Source organism: Nasonia vitripennis, chromosome 1 (genome assembly GCF_009193385.2).
Source record: "Nasonia vitripennis strain AsymCx chromosome 1, Nvit_psr_1.1, whole genome shotgun sequence".
Taxonomy (NCBI): domain Eukaryota; kingdom Metazoa; phylum Arthropoda; class Insecta; order Hymenoptera; family Pteromalidae; genus Nasonia; species Nasonia vitripennis.
This window is the reverse complement of record NC_045757.1, coordinates 24027622-24051846: the sequence shown is the minus strand read 5'-3', so window position 1 is coordinate 24051846 and position 24225 is coordinate 24027622. Positions and strand designations below refer to the sequence as shown.

The window sequence follows — 24225 nt, the reverse complement described above, 5'->3', positions numbered from 1 at the left end:
AGGTCTGAGGACTGAGAAATGTAATATTTTTAGTGCTTTATTATGATATCATGCGATATTCGTATTAAAACTAGATATTTTAATTTTTAGTTTTCCTTGTGATCTATGACCGCCTATGCACATTTTAACATTTGGTACCTGATATTTAAAAGAAGGCTTGCAACATCTATTAGTCGTAGTCATTTATATTTCTCATTAAACTCTTGTGTATTATTTGATATGCATTCATAATTTCCAATTTTTATTTAGTCATTTATGTTTATATTTTATCGATGAGGTGTACTATTCACATTGGCGACCGAATGGGAATTCTTATTGCCTGATGTATGTGATATACCTTATGATAACTCAAATTTTATCTATATTATTTCCCTGGTACAATGAACCTAAGAACTGGCTAGTTACTGAACAGTTCTTAGGTTTCAATCTAGTTGCTGCCTAGTAACTGTCCAGTGCTTAGGTTCATTCTACCAGGGTTATTAAACTAATGATATTAGAATAAACATTCGGTTGAAGCTAAACGAAAATTATATCTGTTAATACATATTAATATCATTATATTGTATTAACTCATACAGAACCCTTTTATAGTTTGTTTTAACTAAAAATTAGTTACAATCCCTAGCAGAGATAGAAGATAATCATTCAACAAAATTCATACATGTGTGTGGCCCTAATAATTTGAAATCTAACTATAAATGCACTGAATAGTGTAGAAATGTATGAGTCAGCTATAATACGAATAGTGAAATAAGGTACATCAAAGTCTTATACAAGGGGCAGCTATATTTCACCATTTTTTAAATTATCAAGAAATTTTACAAAATTATTATGCTGACTCCGGTCTAAATGTTCACCATTATAATTGAGCAATCAATGAGGAATTTTTATATTTTAACGTCACAGTACGTTTATTTAATTCTCATTCACAAAAAGCAATCAACTCAAGATATAAGCATGTATATTACGTATGACTAAACTATAATCGCAGGCTTTGATGATTTTAAATAAAAACGATCCTATTTATTCAGCACATTCACAAAGCAATGGTGAAATTTTTACCAGGGAAGAATTTAATTTATCTGTCATCTAAAATAGATGTACTTACAGTAATTTGAGAAGTCGATTGATTTTATTTAACACCAGATTACTAGAAGCCATAGTTTCGAAGTCTGATAAAGCTTTATTTACGAATGACAAAATTCCATTCTAATTAATCCACTTCAATGCATTTTTAAAAAGTATTAAATACTTAAATAGAATTCCCCGTAAATTATATTAGATTTTCAAATTGTTTAAACAAATAATTGAGGGCTAAATATCTCACTTTATTTGCAGTTTATGAATAAGGCTAAATGTGCGAAACATCACGGGGTTTAAATTACTTCACGCGAAATGTGACACCAGTATCAACTTTCACCCTTCAGCGAAGCCAAAAATGCCAGTGGTTGGTTGAAAAGCTTGGGTATCTTCAATAAAGTGAAGGTCGTTCTTGATATTTTTTACATCCAGCATGAGATATGAAAAAACATATCGTAAACAAAGTTGTATTTATTTTAAATTCTAAAATACTACTAATTCAGTCAACTAAAATTAATTAAAATTTTTGTATAATAACTATATGATCATTGTTATATTAGAAGTAATGTGGGAATGCGTGTTTAGCGTGTACGTATACCATGTGCCGGTAAGAGAGAGAGAAAGAGAGAGAGAGAGAGAGAGAGAGAGAGAGAGAGAGAGAGTCTGTGAGAAGGCTTAAGATCGAGAGAGACGTGCACGTACCGATCAGATGTGCTGATCAGCAACGTCGCACCCCCGCCAAGCTACCCTCACCCCCCTCGATGCGCCGAGAGGGATGAGGCCCCGCCAAAGAAGCAGTCCCAGAGCGACCTCGAAGGAGCGAACACCTAAGAGCCTTAGACAACCGAGCGAACCAAAACGAGTGTATATCCAAGTGTATTTCTATTTGTTATTCTACAATACAGTTTACTACTACTATATTACCTACCGAGTTATTTATCACAACCCTGTAAGATCCACATTCCCACAGTAATAACTATATTATCTCATTATATTAATATTATATTAAGAATACTATAGTATAATACATATATTAACCGCACATAAACATAATCCATAGAAAATAGAGCTCGGGGATAAAATAATAATAATATTTTTCTTTCGCTGCACTTGACATCGGTGTAAAAGCATAAAGAAAAAAGTTCAATAAGACTATAAATACTATTGAAATGGAAATAAACTTGTCAAGGTCGTTTCAGACGCAGAGAAATTGAATCAATGTTCTTAGAGGATACGTGAATATTTTACAAGTAGCGAGCAAAAATGTTACATCCATAACTGACTTCCAGCGGGTAAAATAATTCATTGATTTACAATTCACCTTTAGAATGCAGCTGCAATAAAAATGTCAAAGTAAAATTGTTTATAAACATCAGAATTGCAGCTAGTTTACAGATTAACACAAGCCGTCATAGGTAAGCGAAAATTAGCTTAAAAAACATGTATATTCACGTGTCCCTAGCATACCTCGTACTCCTGCGATAGTCATAAAAAAACGTCCCCTTATCTCATCGACGCAGCACATTCCGTTCGACCATTCACTATCATGATCAATAGTGCAAACAAACAGAGCTTTGCCGCGTCACTCGGAGCACACGTAACAAACGAGCCACTTGCATCGCTGCTGCAATCCCCTTTGGCCGGCGCAGCAGCCCTCAAAATACGTTATCCCCTCAAACACATCGACGTCCAACACACGTGAGCGAAGAATGAAGCATCGCAGTAAAAAGCAGCAGTAGCCCGGCCGACGAAGGACGAAACGAAACGAGAGCGAAATTCCAGTCTAGCGAGCCCAAGATATCCGCATTCCGCATTCCTCGCGAAATCTCTCCTTCCGAGCTGCGCGGGCCCCTAGCCTCGATTAGCCCCGACCGGCCGCGCTGCGAATTCGCGTGCATAATAAGTCCGGACCGGGGGAACGAGACGGGAGTGGGAGATACGGCATCCGAGAAGAATTGGAGACGAAGAAGTAGACCTATTCGAGATCGAGATCGAGAGAGAGAGAGAGAGAGAGAGAGAAAAGGAAAAAGCGTGTCACGGGATGTAAAAAGTGGAAGGGTGTGGAGGACGCACACTTAACGATTTGAGAAATATTAGAGATCAGGAGTGAGTTTTTTTCGGAATTGTATACCGAGAGAATAGTAGGTTGACGAATTAGCTGCATTAGCCGAATTATTTTTTGTGAGAATCTAATCGAGTAACGCAATTCGATTGAGCAACACGGATGGAAATATGTATCGAGTCGCAGATAAATCTTGGAGGCCATTTTTAACGTTTCAAAGCAGGTCGTGCTGGTATCATGCTCACGGACATCAAGTTTATTCAAGACATACATTTCGAGTATCGGGACAATCGAAAAAATGTTGCGTCTTCGTTTAATGAAAAGATACGAGAAGGTATCACAATATTCCAGTTTGATAAGCCGAAACAGAAAGATGCAGATAAACCCTAGTTTCTATACTTGACTCGTATCTTTGAAAGATAACGTATTTATACAGACTTCTAACATTTTATTAAAAGGTTCTATCTAAACCTTGATAGATTTGTATAGAGGTCGTCATTGCTTTAGTGACTGCAATATAACTTAATTTTTTAATGATTTTTACAAAAAATTTTGCAGACTTTATCCGTGTAATCGTTTTTGTCAGAAAAGTATTGCTTTGGTAAGTAATATATTCAAGTCCTTGTTTATTGATTTATACTGTAAGCCGTTAATTTCATATTTTTCGAACGTATAGATTCAGAACTGATTTTTAGGATGTAAGAGAAGAACTTGGTTACCAACATTTCCTGAAATATACCCGTACAGAGCTCTGCAGTGTGTCATTTAGTTACGACGAAAATGAAATGTGAGCCATACTGAGAAATTTGGAAATATGTTGACCTTCCGTCGCAGGAATTTCACCTTCTGACTGTATACACATTAGCTCGAAACTCCTTATACGCCAGCATTAGGATCGTGTAAAATACTGACAACAGGAGTAGCTACGTGCTCGATATATGCATATAGAGTCAGTAAAAGGTACAGGGACATAAAGTCTCGAATAAAATGCAAAAGGGGGTCGGGTAAAAGTGGAATAATGCTATATAATATAAAGGGAATATTCGATCGGCAGTCGTCCATTTATAGCCCAGCAATGAAGTCAAGAGTTTTATAGCGACCATCCGAAATGAACCTGCTGAGCAGCAGAAGAAGAAGTAACTATAAAATCTTGGCACAAGGCAGAGGCACAAGGAGTCTACGCGCGAGTATACTGAATCATTCTGGCTGAATGCGGCTCGCATGATTTATCGCGCGGAATACCTTCTCACAAAGATAAATTTCGGCGTGTCAACTCCCTCTCCGTCCAAATTGTATTATCTCATTAGCCAGGCCACTTCTGGCTAACCCTAGACTGAGCTTACATAGCCACGAGAAGCAAAACGAGCAGAACGAGGCAAATAACACGTCGAGAAAAAAAGAGTAAAGAGAATGTGTTTTCCGCATATAGTATATGTATATACAAGAACGCGTTATGCTCCCACTTCTCTCGCAGACCGAGAGCTGAGAGAGAAGTGTCCAACATCCCTCTGTCTCTGTCTCTCTCTCTCTCTCTCTCTCTCTCTCTCTCTCGACATTGCGCAGCTCGCGAGCAGAGACAGAGACGGAACATATATAGACTGGCTTGGGCGCGCGCGCCATGTAATCGAGTGGCCGTCTCTCTCCGTCTCTATAGAGCCGAGTCGAGCCGACTCACTCACTCGGCGCGGTACGGACGTAGAAGTGGCTGCTGCTGCTCCGCTGCTACGCCCACCAGCCGTAAAACTACCGTCAATCAGAGAGCACTGGTGGGGAGAGACGCGGAGCGAGAGAGAACGAGGCTGCTCCCAAGCGTGGGAGAGAGACAGATGCCAGAGTGAGAGAGAGAGAGAGAGAGAGGATAGACTCCAGCGTTGGAGCGACGGAGATGGAGAGCTGCGCGCGCTTGGTAGGGAGAAAGAGAGAGATAGAGGGAACAGCATCAGAGATGGAGTGCGAGAGAGAGAGAGAGAAAAAGACAGAGGAGGTAACGGGATGTTTGTTGATCGTATAATCATCCGGACCCTCTGCGGAGATGTGTGTCCGGAGATTCGACGAGTTCGACTCTCTCTTCGTTTGTCGCGGAGGGAAAAGGAAGCTCTTGAGAGACTTCGCAGAGGGACTGTTTGGCCAGCAATTACGGAGGGAACTTCGCGAGGCTGTTATCGCCCCGAGTGGCTCCTTTGATTCGCTCTATATCGGTCTGCTTTTGATAGACTGGGAGAGCGCCTCGTCAGAATGGATTGTCTTGATGTACTCGGATCAGGAAAACATGATGCGGCAAGAGGTTATGTATAGGGTCCAGTGATAACCATGCTTGCGGTTGAAAGATCAGCTCGTTCTGCATAGTGGAGGAGCTTTTATCGCTGCGGTTTAAATGAGTATGTATTTTAGCGTGAAAAAGTGTTATTGCAATATATACAATGATAGTTCTTTGAACTAGTTTATATAACTCGGTCAGTTTATGCCTTACAAACATCGCACATTGATACGTTTTTCGTCAATTTATACGTCACAGTTCATCGTTATTGATTAAAGAATTTTTTGTGCTTGCAGCTCGAAGTTATTGATGCTATTGTAAATTCTGCGAAGCACGCTTTTTTGTCTGATCAGCATTACACGTAGAAACAACACTCCTTATATGCCTGTTTTTCAGAAGTATATTGTGCAAGCCAAGAAAATTTACACAATCCGCGCATTAATCGTTTGTCCAGCGATCTATATCTCTTAACCTTTCGTACTTCGAAAATCTTTCTATACGTATATGAAAAAACTCTTGCATAATTGTTGACATGGTGTATACGTTGAGATATAGTAAAATTGATAGTTCTTTATCTGCAGACTTGTAAGTTATACGCGTGAACTTGTGCAGCAAAGTGAGCAGAAATGAATCCTACATGTCATTATTATCATACTTGAATGACGTTGATATCGCAATACGCAACCATATTTTCATGGATACACATATTGTAGATATTCGATTCTATGTAGATATAAGACAAGCCCGCGCAAGTTTTAAAAGAAGAACTCGACATTTTTTCGTTTATCCGCCTCGCGTATGCCGCGTATACAAGGCTGTTTTAACAACAGAGCCCAAATATTACTCGACAAAAAAAGCATAAATCCACGTACTAAAGCGCCTCAAAATACACAAGACAAGTCGGAAGAAAGTTTGCTGCTATAAAAGACTGTTATACGCGCCGCGAGGCTCTCGCGTCTCTCATTATATCTCGGAAGTATAAATACGAACGCTCGTCGGCCGAACCCAAACAATCATCGGGCAAACGTAAACACACGAGCGCTGCAGAGCGCACGATAACGCACTGCTGAAATCTTATCGCCAAGACCGGCTGAGACTTCAAGGAAAAAAAAGACTACGCGCATACACATACACTCGCTGTCCCACACACCGAGACACCGACGCGAAAGGAAACAAAGCCTCCCACCAAGAGAGTAGGTGTCGAGTCTCGAGTACTCGCGAACGAATAGTCGCGGATAAGGTACATACGGCGAGACAAACAAAAAGAGTCAGAGAAAGAGATTGTAAAAAGGATCTGTTCTATAACGGTATTTCCGGAACGCTGGCTCGCGCGCGCACTTGACCTTAGCGAGGTCTGCATCTATCTTGGAAAGGATCGCAGCCGTACCGATGATCTTGGAGATTGCGCCAGCGCGCTGCAGCAGTCGATGGCCGCGTTGCACCGATGCACGAGTGCAGCGCTAAACTTGGCTGACATGCCCGAACGACATCAGAAGATTCTTATCGAGCTCCTTAGGGGTATCACGCGTAAAAAGGAATAGCGAGGAATAGCAGCTGACAGCCAATCAGAAGTAAGCGTTAAACGGACTTGTTCCTTGTTGAGGTGGTGGGGAGAGAACATGAAGGAATGAGTCCGTTTAAAGATTGCTTCTGATTGGCTGTCAGCTGCTGTTCCTCGGTGTACCTTTTTACGTGTGATAGCCCTTACGAACTGCCCCCCGAAAACTGACCGCGTCTCAATTTGCCTAAGGACTTGATTCGTGGCGGACGAAGATTTGAGAGTTCTTTGAGTGCGGGTACTCTGGGATAATATTGATTTATGCGCGATGGAATGTGATTCAGAAAATGATTTATGGAAAACTTAAGCTTTTTACCTTTTTTTTTCTTCGATAGGTCGAATCAGAAGTACTATCATTATCATATTACAAGAGAATTCTTTGTTCAGGTAACGTATTGGAAAGTTGAAACACTATTTCAAGAAAGGAAATATTAAATGATTACTAAACGATGAAAGAGATAGCGTCTTTACTTTTAGTATGATGAAAACTTATCTAAAAAGTTCATTTTTCAAATATTCTAGTTATAGTCGCTTTGAAAAACATCAATTTGGATATATTTATTCAAAATGTATAAGTTTCACTTTGGCTAAATGTTATTTAAATATGCAACTACGTTGCAGCCAGGCACACGGGATTATGTCATTTTACGCAAAGTCGTTGCAATACGACTAAAAAGACAATATCCAAATAGTTGGCTTTTGCACATACTCAACGCATGATTATGCAACAATGTCTAGAGTACTGAAAGTTTCGTAATTGCATAATATTATCATAATTCTTTTTTTGCAAGTAAAATGGCTACAAAACGAGTATCGCTACTCTAATAACATGAATATGTAATTATAGTAGGATAAATTTACAAAAATTAAGAATTTGTTTCGAAAACTAGAAATGTCAGATAAAACTGGTTCAGAGCATTCTATCGTGTGCACGTATTTTTGACTTACAAAATCCAATTATAATTAAAACAATTCAATTCACACTATTGCTTAGAACTCTGTTTATATTGTAGTATCTATAATGAATATACGTGATGAAAGAAAAGTAAAAAGGAAAAAAGTAAAAATATCCCTGGTCGATGTCAGTTTAAAGCTAGTAAACATCTCGTATTAATGGAGATGGTCGAAAAATGGACCCAAGCGATGGAACGTTTTCTCGGACGTTTTTTACAGTTTTATTAAAGTAAGAATAGTCATATCGGATTACAATGTATTTTACAAAGATTATAGAGTGTAAAATTTCGAACAACGTTTTTTCTTCCCTGGTAGAAATCAATTCCATTTAAAAGCTATAGTAAATACCTCGTTTCCCGAAAAAATTGTGAAAACTGGGCCATCTTTCACCCACGAATAAAACGCTTTATGAAACAACTCTCGATCATTTTTTTAGTATAACCATTGTGTGAAATATTTATTATGCCATTTTTCGAGGCATTATTCCCAAGCTTGGAAACAATATAGATTTGATGAATTAAGGCAAACTAGAAAAATAGTACATTATGATACGTGTGACCTAAGTAGTCGATTATTGCACGGCGTGTATAAGGACTCGAGCGCAGCGAGGGTGATAAAACGCCGTGCAGTGATGGGCTGCTTAGTTCATGAGTATCGTATACAATTTTATAGCACAGCTGCTTAAATCCGTCAAGTCACGCCTATCCGTGATCTACTACTTAGGTCACTGATAGGCGTGACTTAAACGCGGATTTAAGCCACACTGTCCTATAAAGTAATGTTTGATACACGTGCGATCATTAATTCTTTTACTCTTGTGATTGCCACAATGTCATCCTTCAGTCGGACGACAAACGTCACACTTATTTAGAATCATCTTTTTCGCAATTGCATCAAAATTTACGATGTTTATAACACTGAAAATAAAACACAGCCGTTATTATTTTAACTTTAACTTAACTCACAACAGCAATCACGTCATGAGACTAAAACTCGCCAAAATCGCTGTAGAGTTTACGAGTTTTCACAAGCTATAGAAATTTGCTTGGCACGCGTGCCGCGCGCTTTGATTTTGTTGTTGTTGAACTGTATAAAGTTGCTAATGAAATTCTTCGATTCTTTGATAACGCTCTGAATTAGCCCATATTTGCCTTCAATTCGATACAATCGATATCGCAATGCTGGTGCCACGCGTAAGCGACATCTCTGGCGACATGTGTGAGTAGTCTGATTCGTGAAAACTACTACAGCAATCTTGGCAAGTCTTAGTCCAATGACGTGATTGCTGCTGTGCTAGCAGTTTATACAATATATTTGAACTTAAATTAAATTAAACGAAATCACTTAAAATCGTTAAAGTTGGCCAATTAAATCATTTTCTTAAAATCAATATGAAACAGCAGTGAAATCACAAAAATAGTAAATAATTAACATCTCACTGTCCGGCTATAAATGATAGAAAATGAGTTTTGGTCAGAAAAATGGAGGCCGTATTTTGCGTTTTATTTTGTAGGCCTAATTTAGCAAGATATACACACTTTTCAATAGTCTATACAGAGAATATCCATATTCTCCCTAACAACTCATTTTCTACAGTTTTAGCCAAATCTATGATCCGCAATTAAGGATGTGGACGATATCCTTGTCAGTCAATAATGAAAATACAGACACATATAAATGCATGAAAGCTTTCATTCGATAATCAACGATATATAGGACAATGTTCTGTTTGATATTTTTTTACTAATAGAATACGTAAATTTTACGCACAACTTTTCTCCGTATATACACATTTTAAGCATATTTCTTTTGCAAAGAATCTAATTTTAAATTTCTCATACCAATGCAATTTATTCACCGTGTCGGTATTGTTTCTTCTGTAGTCGGAAGAAATGACAGGAATTGTTGTACATACGCAATTTATACAAACAGCATTGATTGTTGAATTATACATTTCAACAAAACACTCGTTCTATATACAAAAAACAAATCGCGCATCGCTTCGTACGCAAAGACCGCATATACGCCACTTCATACACGTCCCAACCCAAACGTATATCACAGCATCCGATATTCCGCCACATTCCCACACCCTCTTTAATACACACACCCGCGTTAATCGACGCGCGTTCGGGTAGGTGGTGGCAAAAGCTGACGAGAGATAGCTGAGCGGCGCGCGCAAAAGCGAGAGCATGAGAGCGTGAGAGAGAGAGAGAGAGAGAGAGAGAGAGAGAGAGAGAGAGAGAGAGAGAGAGCGAGAGAAGAAGAGGAGGAGGAGGACGCGGACCGCGCGATCACGCGTGCGTGAAAAGCGCGGAAAGTCTGTGCGGGGGCAGCAGCTAGGAGAGGGTGGGAGAGGTGAGCACTGGCAGCGCTGGCTGCTGCTGCAGGTCGCGGCTGGAGGCTCCTTGCAAGCATTGAACTTCCTGCACAAGGTGAGCGCCGCGCGGGCAATATGCACTTGCAGCACCGCGAGGGATGAAACGCTCCGCGCCGATTCGACAGAGATCTCGGCGCGTCGGGTTCAATGGCGTTTGAGTCTTTGGATGTAAAGAATGGCGAATCACCACTTGAGTGCTCATCGTGGCAAGTTTTATACGCACGCTTCAAAGATGTGCATTACGAAGAATATATTCGATGCTTATATTACAGTATGCTCTCTGAGCAAAAAGATAAGAGTGACCTATTTTTCTTGCAAAATGAAGTACAACGTTAATGTGTTGTTAAGCAAATGGGTATTGGGTATACGCAGGTAAGAACAAGTATGAGCACACTCATTAATATCTTTTAAGCTTTTAAGCTGAAAGCGGTGGAAGATTTGGGTCCAAATTATACGGTAGTCTAATTGCACTTACGAAAAGAAGATCAAAGATAATAGCAAAAGCGGTTATTACCAACTTAAGACAAGTGTGTACCAATATATAGTTTTGTTTGGCGTATACTTTGAACAGAGTATGGTTTTACCGAGAAAATACTGAAAATGGTCCATGGATGACAGTTATGAATTATTAAGATTCTAGTTCGTAATATGTGATATAATTTATGTTAGTTACATATGCACTTTAAAATAGGGGAGATGCGCCTTGTGAATTGAACTATACGTAGTAAATTTAGATGTTTCAGCTGGAGGAATTACTTGCTGTTCTGTACAGAAGTGTCCTTATTTTGCAAAATATATCCAAACGAGAATAAGCAAAATTGTAAAAGCTAATTTTTTCTAATATTGAAAAAATGTTGCCCAGCATGGAACGCCATATTGATACTTACTATAATTATAATACGTATATACATTGTAAACCTATAATAACTATTAAAATTGTTTGCTTTGTGTTAAGAAATTTCATTTGAGCCTCTTTACTCTTGTTTGCTCTCGGTTTTATCAATATTTCCAAAATTTATCGAAATTGATCGCAGTTTCTCTTCGCCCTTCCCACAATAGGCATTTCCAGGCTAAACAATGCTTTTTTAAGCGTTTGAAAGTTTTACATTAGAAAATGAAAAAATCAACTTGGCAATGCTATGCTAAAACACGTTCCATGCTGGTAAAACATGTCTCACAATCAATTCGTATTGGTAAAAAAATGCGTTCACGCGTTGAGGTTATACAGCGAAACGGAGCAAGATATGGAATTAACTCCGGAATTTTTCGAATGTTCAAACTTTAAACTAAACCTCTATGGAGGTTAACGTTATTTAACTTGCCTAATATTGATCTGCCAAGAAGTGGAAATTATCTTTTGACAACTGTTGAGAATAATAATCAAGCAGGGTATAACTTCTCACGGTGAATATATTTATTAATACAAAAAAAAAGAACAACAAATTAATACAAGTATGACAGCGTAGTCAGAGGTCAGTGAAGCGTTCGACTGGACAACTGCTCGCTTGCTCGATTCGGTTAGAACTAACTGCTATCCTCCGCTGAGGGTATTACAATACCTCGGTGACGCGGTCCTACGGCTGATCGCAAGAGGGACGCTGCCGATATCCTGGTACGCGACGACGCGGTCGAAGCGTGAGCGGACGAACCCTTCTTAATAGCCCCCGCCGCCAACCTGGGAATCATAAAAAGGGCGCACTCAGCGAAGTGCGCGCTCTTTCTTAATCTCTAATTGCCGTGTTTGTCGCACATATTTTTCGTAGGCAACAAACAAACCGCGTCTCCGAGAAGCTTATAATTATAAAACCAGCAGATACGCTGCCGAGTTCGGCGACTGAATAATATTTAAAAATACTAAAACTAAGTTTTAACAAAAACTCCAACAACAACTCTAAAAATGCGAAAAACAATACTTTCCAATCAACTTTTTTCCCTCTTGCTTGAGCAACACGACCTCGGAGTATGGCCTTGAAAACACTAAAATTTGCTAACTTACCGGGCGCAAGGGCCATAATTTCGCGTCAGAAACTGGTAACTAATAGTATCACATACTAAGCACCGTCCCGCGTCGGGCGTATCTCACGTATATCGCTTAAACAACAAAAGTCGATCAGTAGTTCATAAGCGCCTGGTTATATAATAGAAAATCAACCTCTAAAATCCGAGTTATATTGAGCGCTCTCTCTCAGAACTTAGATCTCGCAGCCATTTATAATATCTCAAATATATCGCTATACACGCACCAACTACCGTAATTTTAATATACCTATATCGAAAAACTCGACAATTAACGAACTTATTTGAAATGGCGATTCCATATCGGTCGAACCAGAGTAACGTTGCGCGTAATGCGCACGGGGCGACAAAATGTCTGGTACACGCAGACATGTACGCATATAGAGTATAGCGCTAGCTCCTTTACATTGTGCTCTCTCGGTGGGTGAACGAAGGACAGACTGCTATACGCCTGGATTCCCCTCTCGTCAACGCATCGTATATGTATTCACATTCACGCGTGTTGTACCTCTCTCATGCGATCGAAAGCATCCTTCGCGTGTATTTGTGAAGCGCACGAGTTTCGGGGTCCACGAGTGAAGGGGTCCCTTGCATTGAGGCCCATTTCCAATGCCGATACGTGGTGATTCAGGAGGCCATTGTGCGACTGATCCCGGCAATCTGATGAATGCTTTGATCGTCTTTGCGCACTGCCGACTTTTTATGTACGAACTGTATTCATTGGTTGTATTTATTTTCTTAGTCGACAGGTGCAACCTTGTGCAGTAGAGTTTACCTCTGCTGAGCGCCATTAAGTCATTTCAGCTGCAATTTACGATCATGTTAAGTTTCTACAATAGTCTTACGCAATACCTTTGATTTATGGAATAAAATATTGTAAATCTTGAGTGCGTTACTAACTGAAACTGTAAATATAATGTAAAATCTTTCTTACAATATTAGAGTTGATACTTATATTTAAAGCTTGGTTATATGATAATCATCAACCGATATTATTAGTGCGCAGTACTAATTTCAACATCAGCTGCCACATGCGAATTATCATCTAAGCATACTAAAATCTTGCACAGTTTGCATGAATTCAAACAATCGTCATTTTTTGTACATTACCATAACCATCGCGAAAAAACAACTGTAAACTGTAATGCATGCTGAGCTAACATAGAATATCTTGTCTTTGACAGTACAGCGAGATTGACAGCATGTCAGCACATCGAACAGCACACGCTTGCCTTAACTCCAGTAATCTAATATAACTATACGCGCATAAATTTGAGCTTTATTATTCAAATCAATTTGGTTTTATCCTACATCCCGCATTTGAGAAGCGAGTGATGGGGCGAGCGCTGAGATATAGATTCCATTTTTTTCAGCTAGGCGGCAACGCCTCCCCTAAGCCGAGTAGGTAGCAGCTACCAGAGAGCTGATACTCTCCTGGTCGCTGCCATTAGTCAGCCTTAGAGTCACGCAGCAAAACATTTGATCTACGGCTTTGAGAATGTCTAATGATTTCTGTCTATCCAAGGACAATTCTAACAAATTAATTTACTACTTTATTATAATTTTCAATTCTTTTATGCTTTTTTACATTCAACTGATGTTCGTACATATTATTTAAAATGAACAATACAAAATTGCACGCAGTAATAGCACTTACTAAAAATGTATTTTGATTGCAAATATTTAAATAAAATCACAATGCTGCCATACATCAGTGTTATTGAAAAATAATTTCAAATATTAGTCAAAATTGCCTACATGCCGTCATTTGTTTACACGTTTGCGAAATTTTATATCTAACTTCAATATCTTACAACACAGGAGAGAATAAAACAGTTTTTAAGAAAATTTATAAGGAAATGATTCACGAGTTTTAAATGTAACCATCCAAGGCTTAAGCTGTAGAGCAGTCTGGACTTTACATAAAAACAAGTTACCAGTTGAAGCAGTAAAGTACTCATTTTATTACAAACACACGTTTTTCCCTTCGCACCGTAGGAGTGCGCGGCCGGCGTAATGCAATCCGAGAGCCAGAGCCCGCGTCTAATCGAACTTTCGACATGCCGCCGGCATTGCCACAATCGCTCTGACTACCCAACGGAGTAGCGTGCGACTCCCTGTAACTTTTTCATTTTATCTATATGACCACGCAATGAATCGCTGCTGCGCTTTCGATTAATTTATCATTGCAAAAGCGGACAAGTTTTTTTCTTTTCTCAGAAGACTTTCAAACCTTTTATGCGGTTTATTTGGATACATACAGACAGAGTTAACGCAGTTTGATTCACATTTGAGATTTACAAAATTTACGAGGATTAATGACATAAAATGAAGATTGATACTTTTGCAATTATTTAGATCTGGTTCTTCTACTACGGACTCAATGTTGTACGGCAGATATAAACTGAGTTCAGCAAAATGTTTTAGTAAATTTAATCTGCGTTTATTGTATACAGTTTACATTATGATATAATATGCTTAACATCGTCGATTTCTTTTCCATATTAGCAAGGGATCATTTGCCATGTTTATTTTAGCGATAAATGAAGCTAAATCGTAATGATTAACTCTTAACTACGTAAGGCAAATATGGTACATGGTTATACAAAACAAATATTGTTAGGCATTGTTCATAAACCTATCTTCGGCATTAACTCTCATAAATCAAAGTAAGAGATACGTACACAATGATGTGCATTAGGCATCGTTAAAAAAATCTATATTCGGTGTTTATTCTTGCCAATGGCAGTAGAAAGCTCCAATAAAACAAAAAACTGCAAAATATGAAAAATTTCATATAAAATTCAAATTTATTATAAGTTCAAGTTTAGAGTAAAAGTTTGAGGCAACAATTGAGGATCAAAATACATATTTTGCTTAATTTTTTGCATTTATTTTTATGTTAATATTAAATGTAAGTTTTTGTTGTCTTACATATTTTACGTATGCTGAAGCCTACCTTCAATGCTGTTAAACTTTCAAAGTGTTTGCACACACAAAAATTTTACACCGTTATTTGCTTATGCGCTCACAATAATTGACTTTTGATCCATATAAATTCATATTATCTTACTAATTCTTATAATGGTACTGAAATAATCCACAACTGAAGGTATATTTGTGTTGTATTAAGTCGTTTGTAACGTGTCATTTTTGCTCTGATTTTCATACAATCAATTGTCGTACATTATTATTCTGATATGGTTTAGTGGCCGACACATCTTGATTAATCACAAAATTGATGTTTGATGATCATATTATACGTTATTCTCATATGGTTTAGTGGCTGAGACACCTTAGTTAATAAGGTAATGAATGTTGACTACATACTACTTTTTAACATGCACAAAAACGATTCAGATAATGTCTAAAATTTTAAATATTTTCCACTCAAGCAAATAAAAATGATACATACTATAATACTTCTAAAACTACTATCTACGACGTGCAAGTTAATAATATGCGATATACTGTAATCAATAACATTTCTCTAATGTACTCCAATTTCTCAAAATACGTTCGTTCCACTTCGATTCTTGATCGTAAATTCATATACAGAAAAACAATGATGACTAGAGACAAAAACTCCGAAAATGGCGATCATAAGTCTCCTGTGGCAACATCTGAGTACGCAAGCACGCACGCGCGCACTCACACCAGCTCACACGCGGCGTGAAAGTGCTGCGCGCGAGTTCGCAGTCGAAAAGGGAAGCAAAAGAAGCAAGAAGTAAACTCCTGCAACAGCAGCAGCAGCAGCAGCAGCAGCAGCAGAGAGAGAGAGAGAGAGAGAGAGAGAGAGAGAGAGAGAGCGCACAGATACATGTACATAGTAAATGTATACGTTAGTGTAGAAGACGAAGCCAAAGCAGTGCTGGCTGCAGCCTGCGCGTTCGTAAAAGCCAACTCATGCGCAAGCAAGAGCCAGGGGGAAAAGCATCGGGGAGAGAAAAGGACGGAGAAGAAATTGTGTAAAGGCTATACGCGTAGCAGCTCGTGCTCGAGGGAGAGACACACCTACTTCAGCCACCTCTCTGACTCTATACCTATATATAGATGCGTGCGGCTATAAGCGAGCCCGCAAATTGAGCGCGGTGCGTGAGATCGACGAGGAAGGAGATAATGGACTTCTCTCTCTCTCTCTCTCTCTCTCTCTCTCTCTCTCTCTCTCTCTCTTTCTCTCTTGCTCACATTATAATATGTATGCGGAGGCAGAGCGGCAACGAGGAGGGGCCCAATCATCGAATCAGTAAAACGTGACGGAACGAGCGCCGACCTCGGCTTGCACACACACTCTGTACAGTATGCGTGCGAGAGAAGCGAGAGAGAAGGGACGTCGACGTGGTAAGAAGACAGCGATGTGTGCGTGCGTGTATTTGTTTATATGCGTGCGAATGTGTGTGCAAGAGAGTGAGCTCAGAACTAACACTAAGCTATAAGGGAGAGAGGCGCTCGTTTCTTCTCTTCTCTCGCCTGGCGAGTTAGCGAGCCAGTGAGAAAGAGTGGGATAAAGGCATGTGCTAAAAGTTATTTTTGTTGCTTGCAACACGCGCTGATAAATAGTTTTCTCTTTACTTTCCGTTGTTGCTGACCAATGCGAGACCGAGATCTTCTTGCAGTGTAGAAATATTTTCAAGTTTGTCTTGTAAATAGTCATAGGACTGACGTTACAATTATATACAATGTCAAAAAGGTGATATTTCTTGGTTATATATTTTTAAAAACGTTAGTGTAAAAATATATCCAATTTTTCATGCTGGTATATGATGGTAGATGGTTTTATTATACTGATTAATTAGCACTACATAGAATGGTATAATTAATCAGTATGGCAGCGTTTTAGCTGATGTTTCAAAAATTATAATTTTGATAAGCTAAATGATAATTGTTGAAATAAAACCGAGATTTCTGAGTCAAAGTTACCCTTCATAACGAAACGTTTAAATTGTATACTGTTTACGTGTTTAGAAATATCTGATAAAAAATGTGATATACAAAAAAGACATTTGTAATTGAGTATGCTGTTTCTATTTCAAAGTATACAAAAAAAAATCATCAATATTTTGAATACTTTAACAATCATCATCTAAAAATGAGATAAGACATGATAATCAAGCAAAACATAACCTATATTTCAACTCGATGTTATTTGTCCGTAACAGAAAGCATTTAGCTCATCATATGACTTGCTTTTACAAACAGAATGAAGGGAATACAAACATTATTAAGCATCAAATCAAAATTTTCATTTAAATTTGCATGCAAGCCAGTGATTGCAACATCCATATTGCAATGGAAATGAAAACGTTTTCAAGTGTAGCTCGCGATTCACTGTAGCCAGATCAACATCAGGGTTTACGATTTCACTGAAATTGGAAACAGGAAATGAGCCTTTGATAGAGGAAATCTAAATTGCTTAAAATGCTGGTAATAAAGGTCGATGTTCTGATGCTTGGTATGCAATAAGCGTGGCAATTAACGCGGAAGTATGCAACGGTTTACATTCAATTATCAAGTGAAGCCACTTGTTGATTGAAACAAGACTCGTTCCAGGCTGATATATTTTCTGCAATTGTTGACATTTAAATATATCTCACATTTCTCATATGTCAACGTTCCTCAATCAAACCAGACTTTCTTAAGCTTTTTCAATATACCAATCTTTTACTGCAGCCATTATTGCTGATTCGTTTTTCCAAGCATTGAATTGTCTAAGAAATACACGAAATACACGTTCGCCAACAGGAACGGAGTGCAAAAGGATAAACGTATATCTATGCGACTGTTGGGTGGGGGATAGCAGCTAGAAAGAGAAGCTAGACGAAGGAGGGTGGGTGAGCTTGAGAAGGTGGGTAGGGAACGGAAAACCAATCGTCGCGATGTGCCCTCGCGAATCCCTAAATGCCACTCGCGGGTGGCTTTAAAGCCGACGTCTCTCTCGCTCTTTCTCCTACAGCCGCGCGCATGCGTAGTTCAGCCTTGGCTATACGTATCATCTCCGGCATCGAGCGTTATACATGCTGCCGGAGCAACACGTACATGCACATGGCGTGCGTTATTGTGATACGACACGGGTGTGTGTGTGTGTGTGTCCGCTTGGATTCGCGAGTGTGGCCTATCGACGCGAATGTTCTATCCGAGGGGAGCACTATTAATAAATCCCCCCTGTCTCTGTGTCTCCATCTCGCTCTCTCTTCTTCTTGTATCGCGGACTGCAACTTTATTTCTCTTTCTCTGCGCGTCGACGCGACAGAAGGCTGATATTCTCTTCAGCCTTCCACGCATATCATACACGCCTCGTATACATATACACCATGCATGCATATGAGCGTGTCCTGCAATGTATATTATAGTGTATATCTGCTTGAAGAGACAGAGAAAGAGCGAACGCACGCGAATAGACGGAGGGTGGTGGTGGTGGTGGTGTGGCGGTGGTGGTGGCAGGTGGGGTGGGGGGAGTCAAGAAAAAGCGCGCATGCGTGGAGAGGGGTGGGATGAAGAGGGGGAGTTGGGAGAAGTATGCGAGCGACGAGAAGAACCTCCAATTCCGCGAGGGCTATGCGGGCATCGAATCATTAATCGGTCGCCCCGGCAACCCCGTCGGCACGAAACCATTGGTCGGACAGTTTACCCCCACTGCTCGAGCTCACGCACAAGAACGAGTCACCAATACTGAGACGCGTCTCGCTCAGCCAGACACTCGAGCTCCCCTCTCCGCGAGAGTCCATTCTTTGTATGCGACGACGGTCTGTGTTATATAGACACACACACACACACACACACACACACACACACACATACTCTGAGCCTCACACGTATTCTCTTGTACATGCGACACGCATACAGATCCGCGCGAGAAATCTCACCGAAACACACAGACAGAGGCGAAGTCACGAGACCAAGAAGGAAGTCTGCTCGCATACGCGCGCTACGAAGCTACATAAAAAGGAAGTTCTATTTAGAAAAAAATAATCCACGGAATTCCTGCTTCGTTTCGCTTTTGTTTATATGACTTTATGCGCATCGTTAAAGCCAAACGAGCGTGAGAACCGGGTTTCTTATTTAGAGATGTACATATGCATGTACAGAATTGTTAAAGAAAAAAGACTAACTGATACAAAATTTAAGAAGTAAAAGGAGCCACCTGCACAAATAGACAGACGCAAAAAAGTACAAGCTGGGCATTCACAAGGGCTCTCTCGTTGATTTACGCTCCAGCACGGATAAAGTACCGAGCCGGCAGTCGGCAATGTAGGGGCCGCGTACCCTTGTGGTAGTGTCGTTCGTGTGTCTCACCTACGCGCTGCCCCACGGCTGTGTGAGTAGTAATAACGAAACGAATATACGTAGGAGGGTCGGATGCACAGAGCGGGAGAGAAAGAGTGAGAGAGCATCGCAGCTTGCTCGTCGGCAGGGCTGTCGTTGTGTGCGCGCACGAGACTGTAGCGTGCGCCGAGAGCGAAAGAGACTCTCGGCGCCGGCACAGGCGCTGCGCTGTAATATACCGTTCTCACACACACAGACACACACTCTCTCTCTCTCTCTCTCTCTCTCTCTCTCTCTCTCTCTCTCTCTCTCTCGCTCGCTCGCTCTATACACAGCGGTGGCAGCTACAGTTTCTGCATTTCAGGCCTAAAATGAGCCTGGCCTAACCAGAAAAAGTACGAGAGAACGCGAAAAAGGGACGACTATTTTTGTCTGCAACGAACTACGTAGATCCCTTTAGATTTCTTTGTTTCAACAAATAGGCTATATTATCGTAGTGTTGTTTTAGTATTGGGAAATTCTCGAAAGCTATTTTTAGCAGCAAAATGTTGGTTTTGCTTCCAAAGAGACATGGATCATACGCGGTGCAATTGCAGAGGGCAAATTGAATGCAAACAAATTTTATAAAAGCAATGCGAAATGAAAACACCACAATACAAACACAAGTCCGAACGATGCGTTCAGTCCTACTAAAATATAACGCCCCCCATCCGCTCTCTCCCTCCCCTCTCTTTCATATCAAGGAAAAATAATAAACACGGCATTACTCCCATTTTGCAAGCTAGTAGCAACATTACAGTAGCACTGCACGGTAGCGGCTCGCCGATGGCAGAGAGTGTAGCCGAGGGAAAGCGAAATCTCCCCCCAAAAAGCCGGCGCGTCCCAAATCCCATGCAAAGCCCGCGAGGCAGATACACACGCATACACACACGTGTCGCTCGCATGTGTGCGCTTCTCTCTCACTGTGCCGGAGAGCGAAGAACCCTCGCTTAGAGTCCCGGATTTTTTCCGAGTCTACGGGAGGCTCTCGCGTTACACACGGCCAACCGGCCTCCCAAGGAAGAACGTCGTCGACGACGACGAGTCGCTCGGTATGCATATTCATATAGGTATATATATATAGAGAAGAGGAAGGCTGAGAACGAGAGAGAGAGAGGGAGAGCTAGAGAGAGCCTACTAGGAATATAAGGACGATGCAAAAAGTGCGAATTTTTTTGTTTGCAAGAGAAGTGGGGAGATGGTTTCGTTAAATTCCGAAGACGGAGACGGCTCTGTCTTATTTTCGCCGCATGTGTATCGTGAATTTTTCATCTACTTCGCGTTTACGTCGTTGACGATGCTTCCCTCTTATAGCTTTAAAAGGTTTTTCGTTGTAGACTTTAAAATATTCATAGGATTTTATTCGCGCTAGAATTATTTCACTGCCTCGGGAGTATGGACAAATTGTCGGACAAATCGAAAATTGCAAAATATTTAACAATAAGAAAACTACCAGTCATATCGAATCGGCTTACATTTCGACTTGATCTAATCGTTTGAAATACTTTTCAAATTTCAGATGTCAAAAATTTGTTCATTAAAACAGCTATATTCTTTTAATTCATCGCAATGTTCATCTGGCGCTATATAAATCACTATTTGCATTAAATAAAGTCAAACATTGAAACGTTTCAGAGTAATAATTGTCAAGCGGCCGGCGATATTTATAATAACGATAAAATGTGTTATCGCCGACATCTCTAGCAGCAATCTCTAAAACTAAAATTTCCGTTCCACTATCGCACCCCACATTCCCTATCTCCCATTAATTTTCTCCCGAAATTCTCTCCCTCTCTTCTCATTATATCACAATTTCTCCATCTCTCTCTGCCCAACGGCCTCTCTCTCTCTCTCTCTCTCTCTCTCTCTCTCTCTCTCTCTCTCTCTCTCTCTCTCTCTCTCTCTCTCTCTCTCTCTCTCTCTCTCTCTCTCCGTCTCACTCGCACACACCGAAGCAGCACATCCGTGCGTCCCTCTCTTTCTCCCGAGCAGCCCGAGCCGGCCTCGTCGTCGGCAATCCTCGTAAAGCCGGCTGGCTGCTTTCCGTGCCTGGCCGCTTGTCTTCCTCGTCTCTCTCTCTCTCTCTCTCTCTCTCTCTCTCGCGCGCGCGCGCGCTTTCTACATCGGCGGCTCTCGTCTCTAATACGCGCTCAGCTTGCGTACACGTATTCGTGGCAAGCTTTCTCGGTGTGCGTTTCAGCCGAGCGCGCCTGTGTGAGTGACCGACACACACACACGTACACACGCACACAGCCAGAGAGAAAGCCCCCTCGGAAATATAAAATGTCGCGAGTCTAACTCGCCATTGGAGGAAGATGTTTGCCGGCGATATATAGGGACTAGGCGGTGGTGGGTCGTGTTTGTTCGCTACGTTGTGTGTGTGTGTGTGTGTGTGCGTGTGTGTGTGCGTGCGTGTGCGTACGTGTGCGCGAGGAAGATAGGGAGAGAGAGTGAGAGAGAGAGAGAGAGAGAGAGAGAGAGAGAGAGCACGTTGTGTCGCGGTCGGGGGGCGCAGGGGTGGGGCGGAAACGCCGCTTAGAGACAGCTGTGGCAGGGACGTAACGCTGGAGCCCCCCGAGGATTATATGTTATTTTCTGAACTTCGCTTTCTCTCTATACTTCCTCCCTCTTTATTTCATTCTTTCCGATATGCATGTACTTCGGGCTTATTTGCACTTTTTGTCCGTTCGAATGCTGGGCTTATTGGTGTGATTTTGTCTCTCTTTAGCTTTTTTTTGAACATCGTTGCAGTTGCTTTTTACCGATGCGAGAACTGATAATACAAGAGGTGATAAAGAAAGAGGAATCCTCGGTATTTGAAATTCTCGCTCTGTTATTGTATCGAGAAAAGAATGTGCTCGTTATTGGACGAATTGGACGATACGTGCAGCACCGCGTTGTCGCGCTCAATGACTGGAGCAGGTTTGTATACAGACACCGCGTGGAGATGGAATATTTACTGATGAAAAACAAAATACGTCCCACCGCAGAAGTTGAAAGAACTTTTTACGCAGCAGCTACGAACGTATCAATAATTTATAAGCTCTGCATGCTTATTACGATTAAAAGTGCTAAGGTTATAATATTTATTGCAAAGGCAGACAAGAAAGAATGTAATAAGGGGGGGCAGCGAGTTTTGCAAAGTTAGCACAAGTTGACGATATTTCGCTACTCTGGCTAAAAAGTTATTGCTTTACTGAATTCGATCGCTATCTTTTCTTGTATACAGAATGATTTGTTGATGCTATCATACACTTTTTTTAACAGATATTTGAGATTTGTTGAACGTGTTAAACTACACTATGTATAAAGGCATTTTGTGAAGATCAACAAATTCGATTTTTTATACTGTATTTCAACAATAAGGCTTTATTTATCTTCAGAAAATAAATTTAAATAATGTTAAATTAAAAGACTTTTTATTCAATCTGAACACTCAATTAAGTTAATCGAAAGTTTTTAGTACAACTCTTTTTACTTGAGGCTGCTGGCCCGATGCAAATTTTCAGTATACTGTAGTTTCAATGCTAATAAGGAGACATTAATGAATCAATTTCTAGACTACTGATCATTGAGTAATTTTTTAAGCGGAATACGGACTATTTTTACTGAATTCAATCCGAAAACATTGAAAAAAAGATTCGTTGATATAATTATAAATGTATTATAATAATTATAATTGATTAGCAGTCTCAATTTTTAAATCCATAAAATATTGGATATTTGCAATTGTAAGTTGTAACTGTCTTGTAGGTAGAAAACTATTCAATAATTTTTTAATTGGAAAAATGGCAACAAGTTCATAAACAATTCATTCAAATTTAATTTAAAATAAAGTCCTTTATTTTAAAAAATTCGATTCCTTTTTTATTAATTTAATACTCTAAATATACTCAAAAATAAAAGTTAAAATTGAAAAAGTATTAAACTTTTTGTATAACTAGACACTATTCACAAGTTGTACTAAAGAATTAAGACAACGCGAAGCTCTTTGAAATTTTTTAGTGCTTACTGAATGCAGTACGTTTTTCGTCGTGTTGATTTATTTAAAAAATATTTAATATTATTACAATTGCATGAATATTCAATCAATATCAACCTAGTGCATCCTGTTTTAATGTGTATTCAAATTTCAATTCAAATTAAAAAATTTATTGTCTATATAAGCAGTAAAAGAATAATCTGTAATAATCTGTAAGTAATTATCGACATAAATAGTAATATTTCTAGTTTCAAGGCTCTGTTTCAAGTTCCAGTATGAAAATTATAAATAAATAACGAGTGATAAGCAAGAGTAAAATCGATATTTTCTCAATTTCTATTCCACGACGTCGACAGCCTACAAGCAATATATAATTCAAAAAAAAAAAAAAACGTTCACCCAAGCAACGCACCACATGGTTCCCCCAAAAATCTGAAATCCCCTGAAAACCTATAGCTACGTCCCTGCTCCCATCTCTACAACTGTAGCCCGCAGCACACGAATCCATTCCACGTCCCCCTTCTGTACAACACATAGCCACGACGTTCTCTCAAAGCCGCACACAAACGTGCGCGCACACAACCTCGCAGAGAGAAACACAATATTCCTTCTACAACCACCACATTCAAAGCCC

General features: G+C 39.9%; 1 protein-coding gene across 1 annotated transcript in view; it reads right to left on the bottom strand.

The window, feature by feature from the left end:
* LOC100115941 (D-2-hydroxyglutarate dehydrogenase, mitochondrial) overlaps positions 1–24225 on the bottom strand; it is a 46162-nt gene that overhangs the window by 11479 nt on the left and 10458 nt on the right. The window lies entirely within an intron of this gene.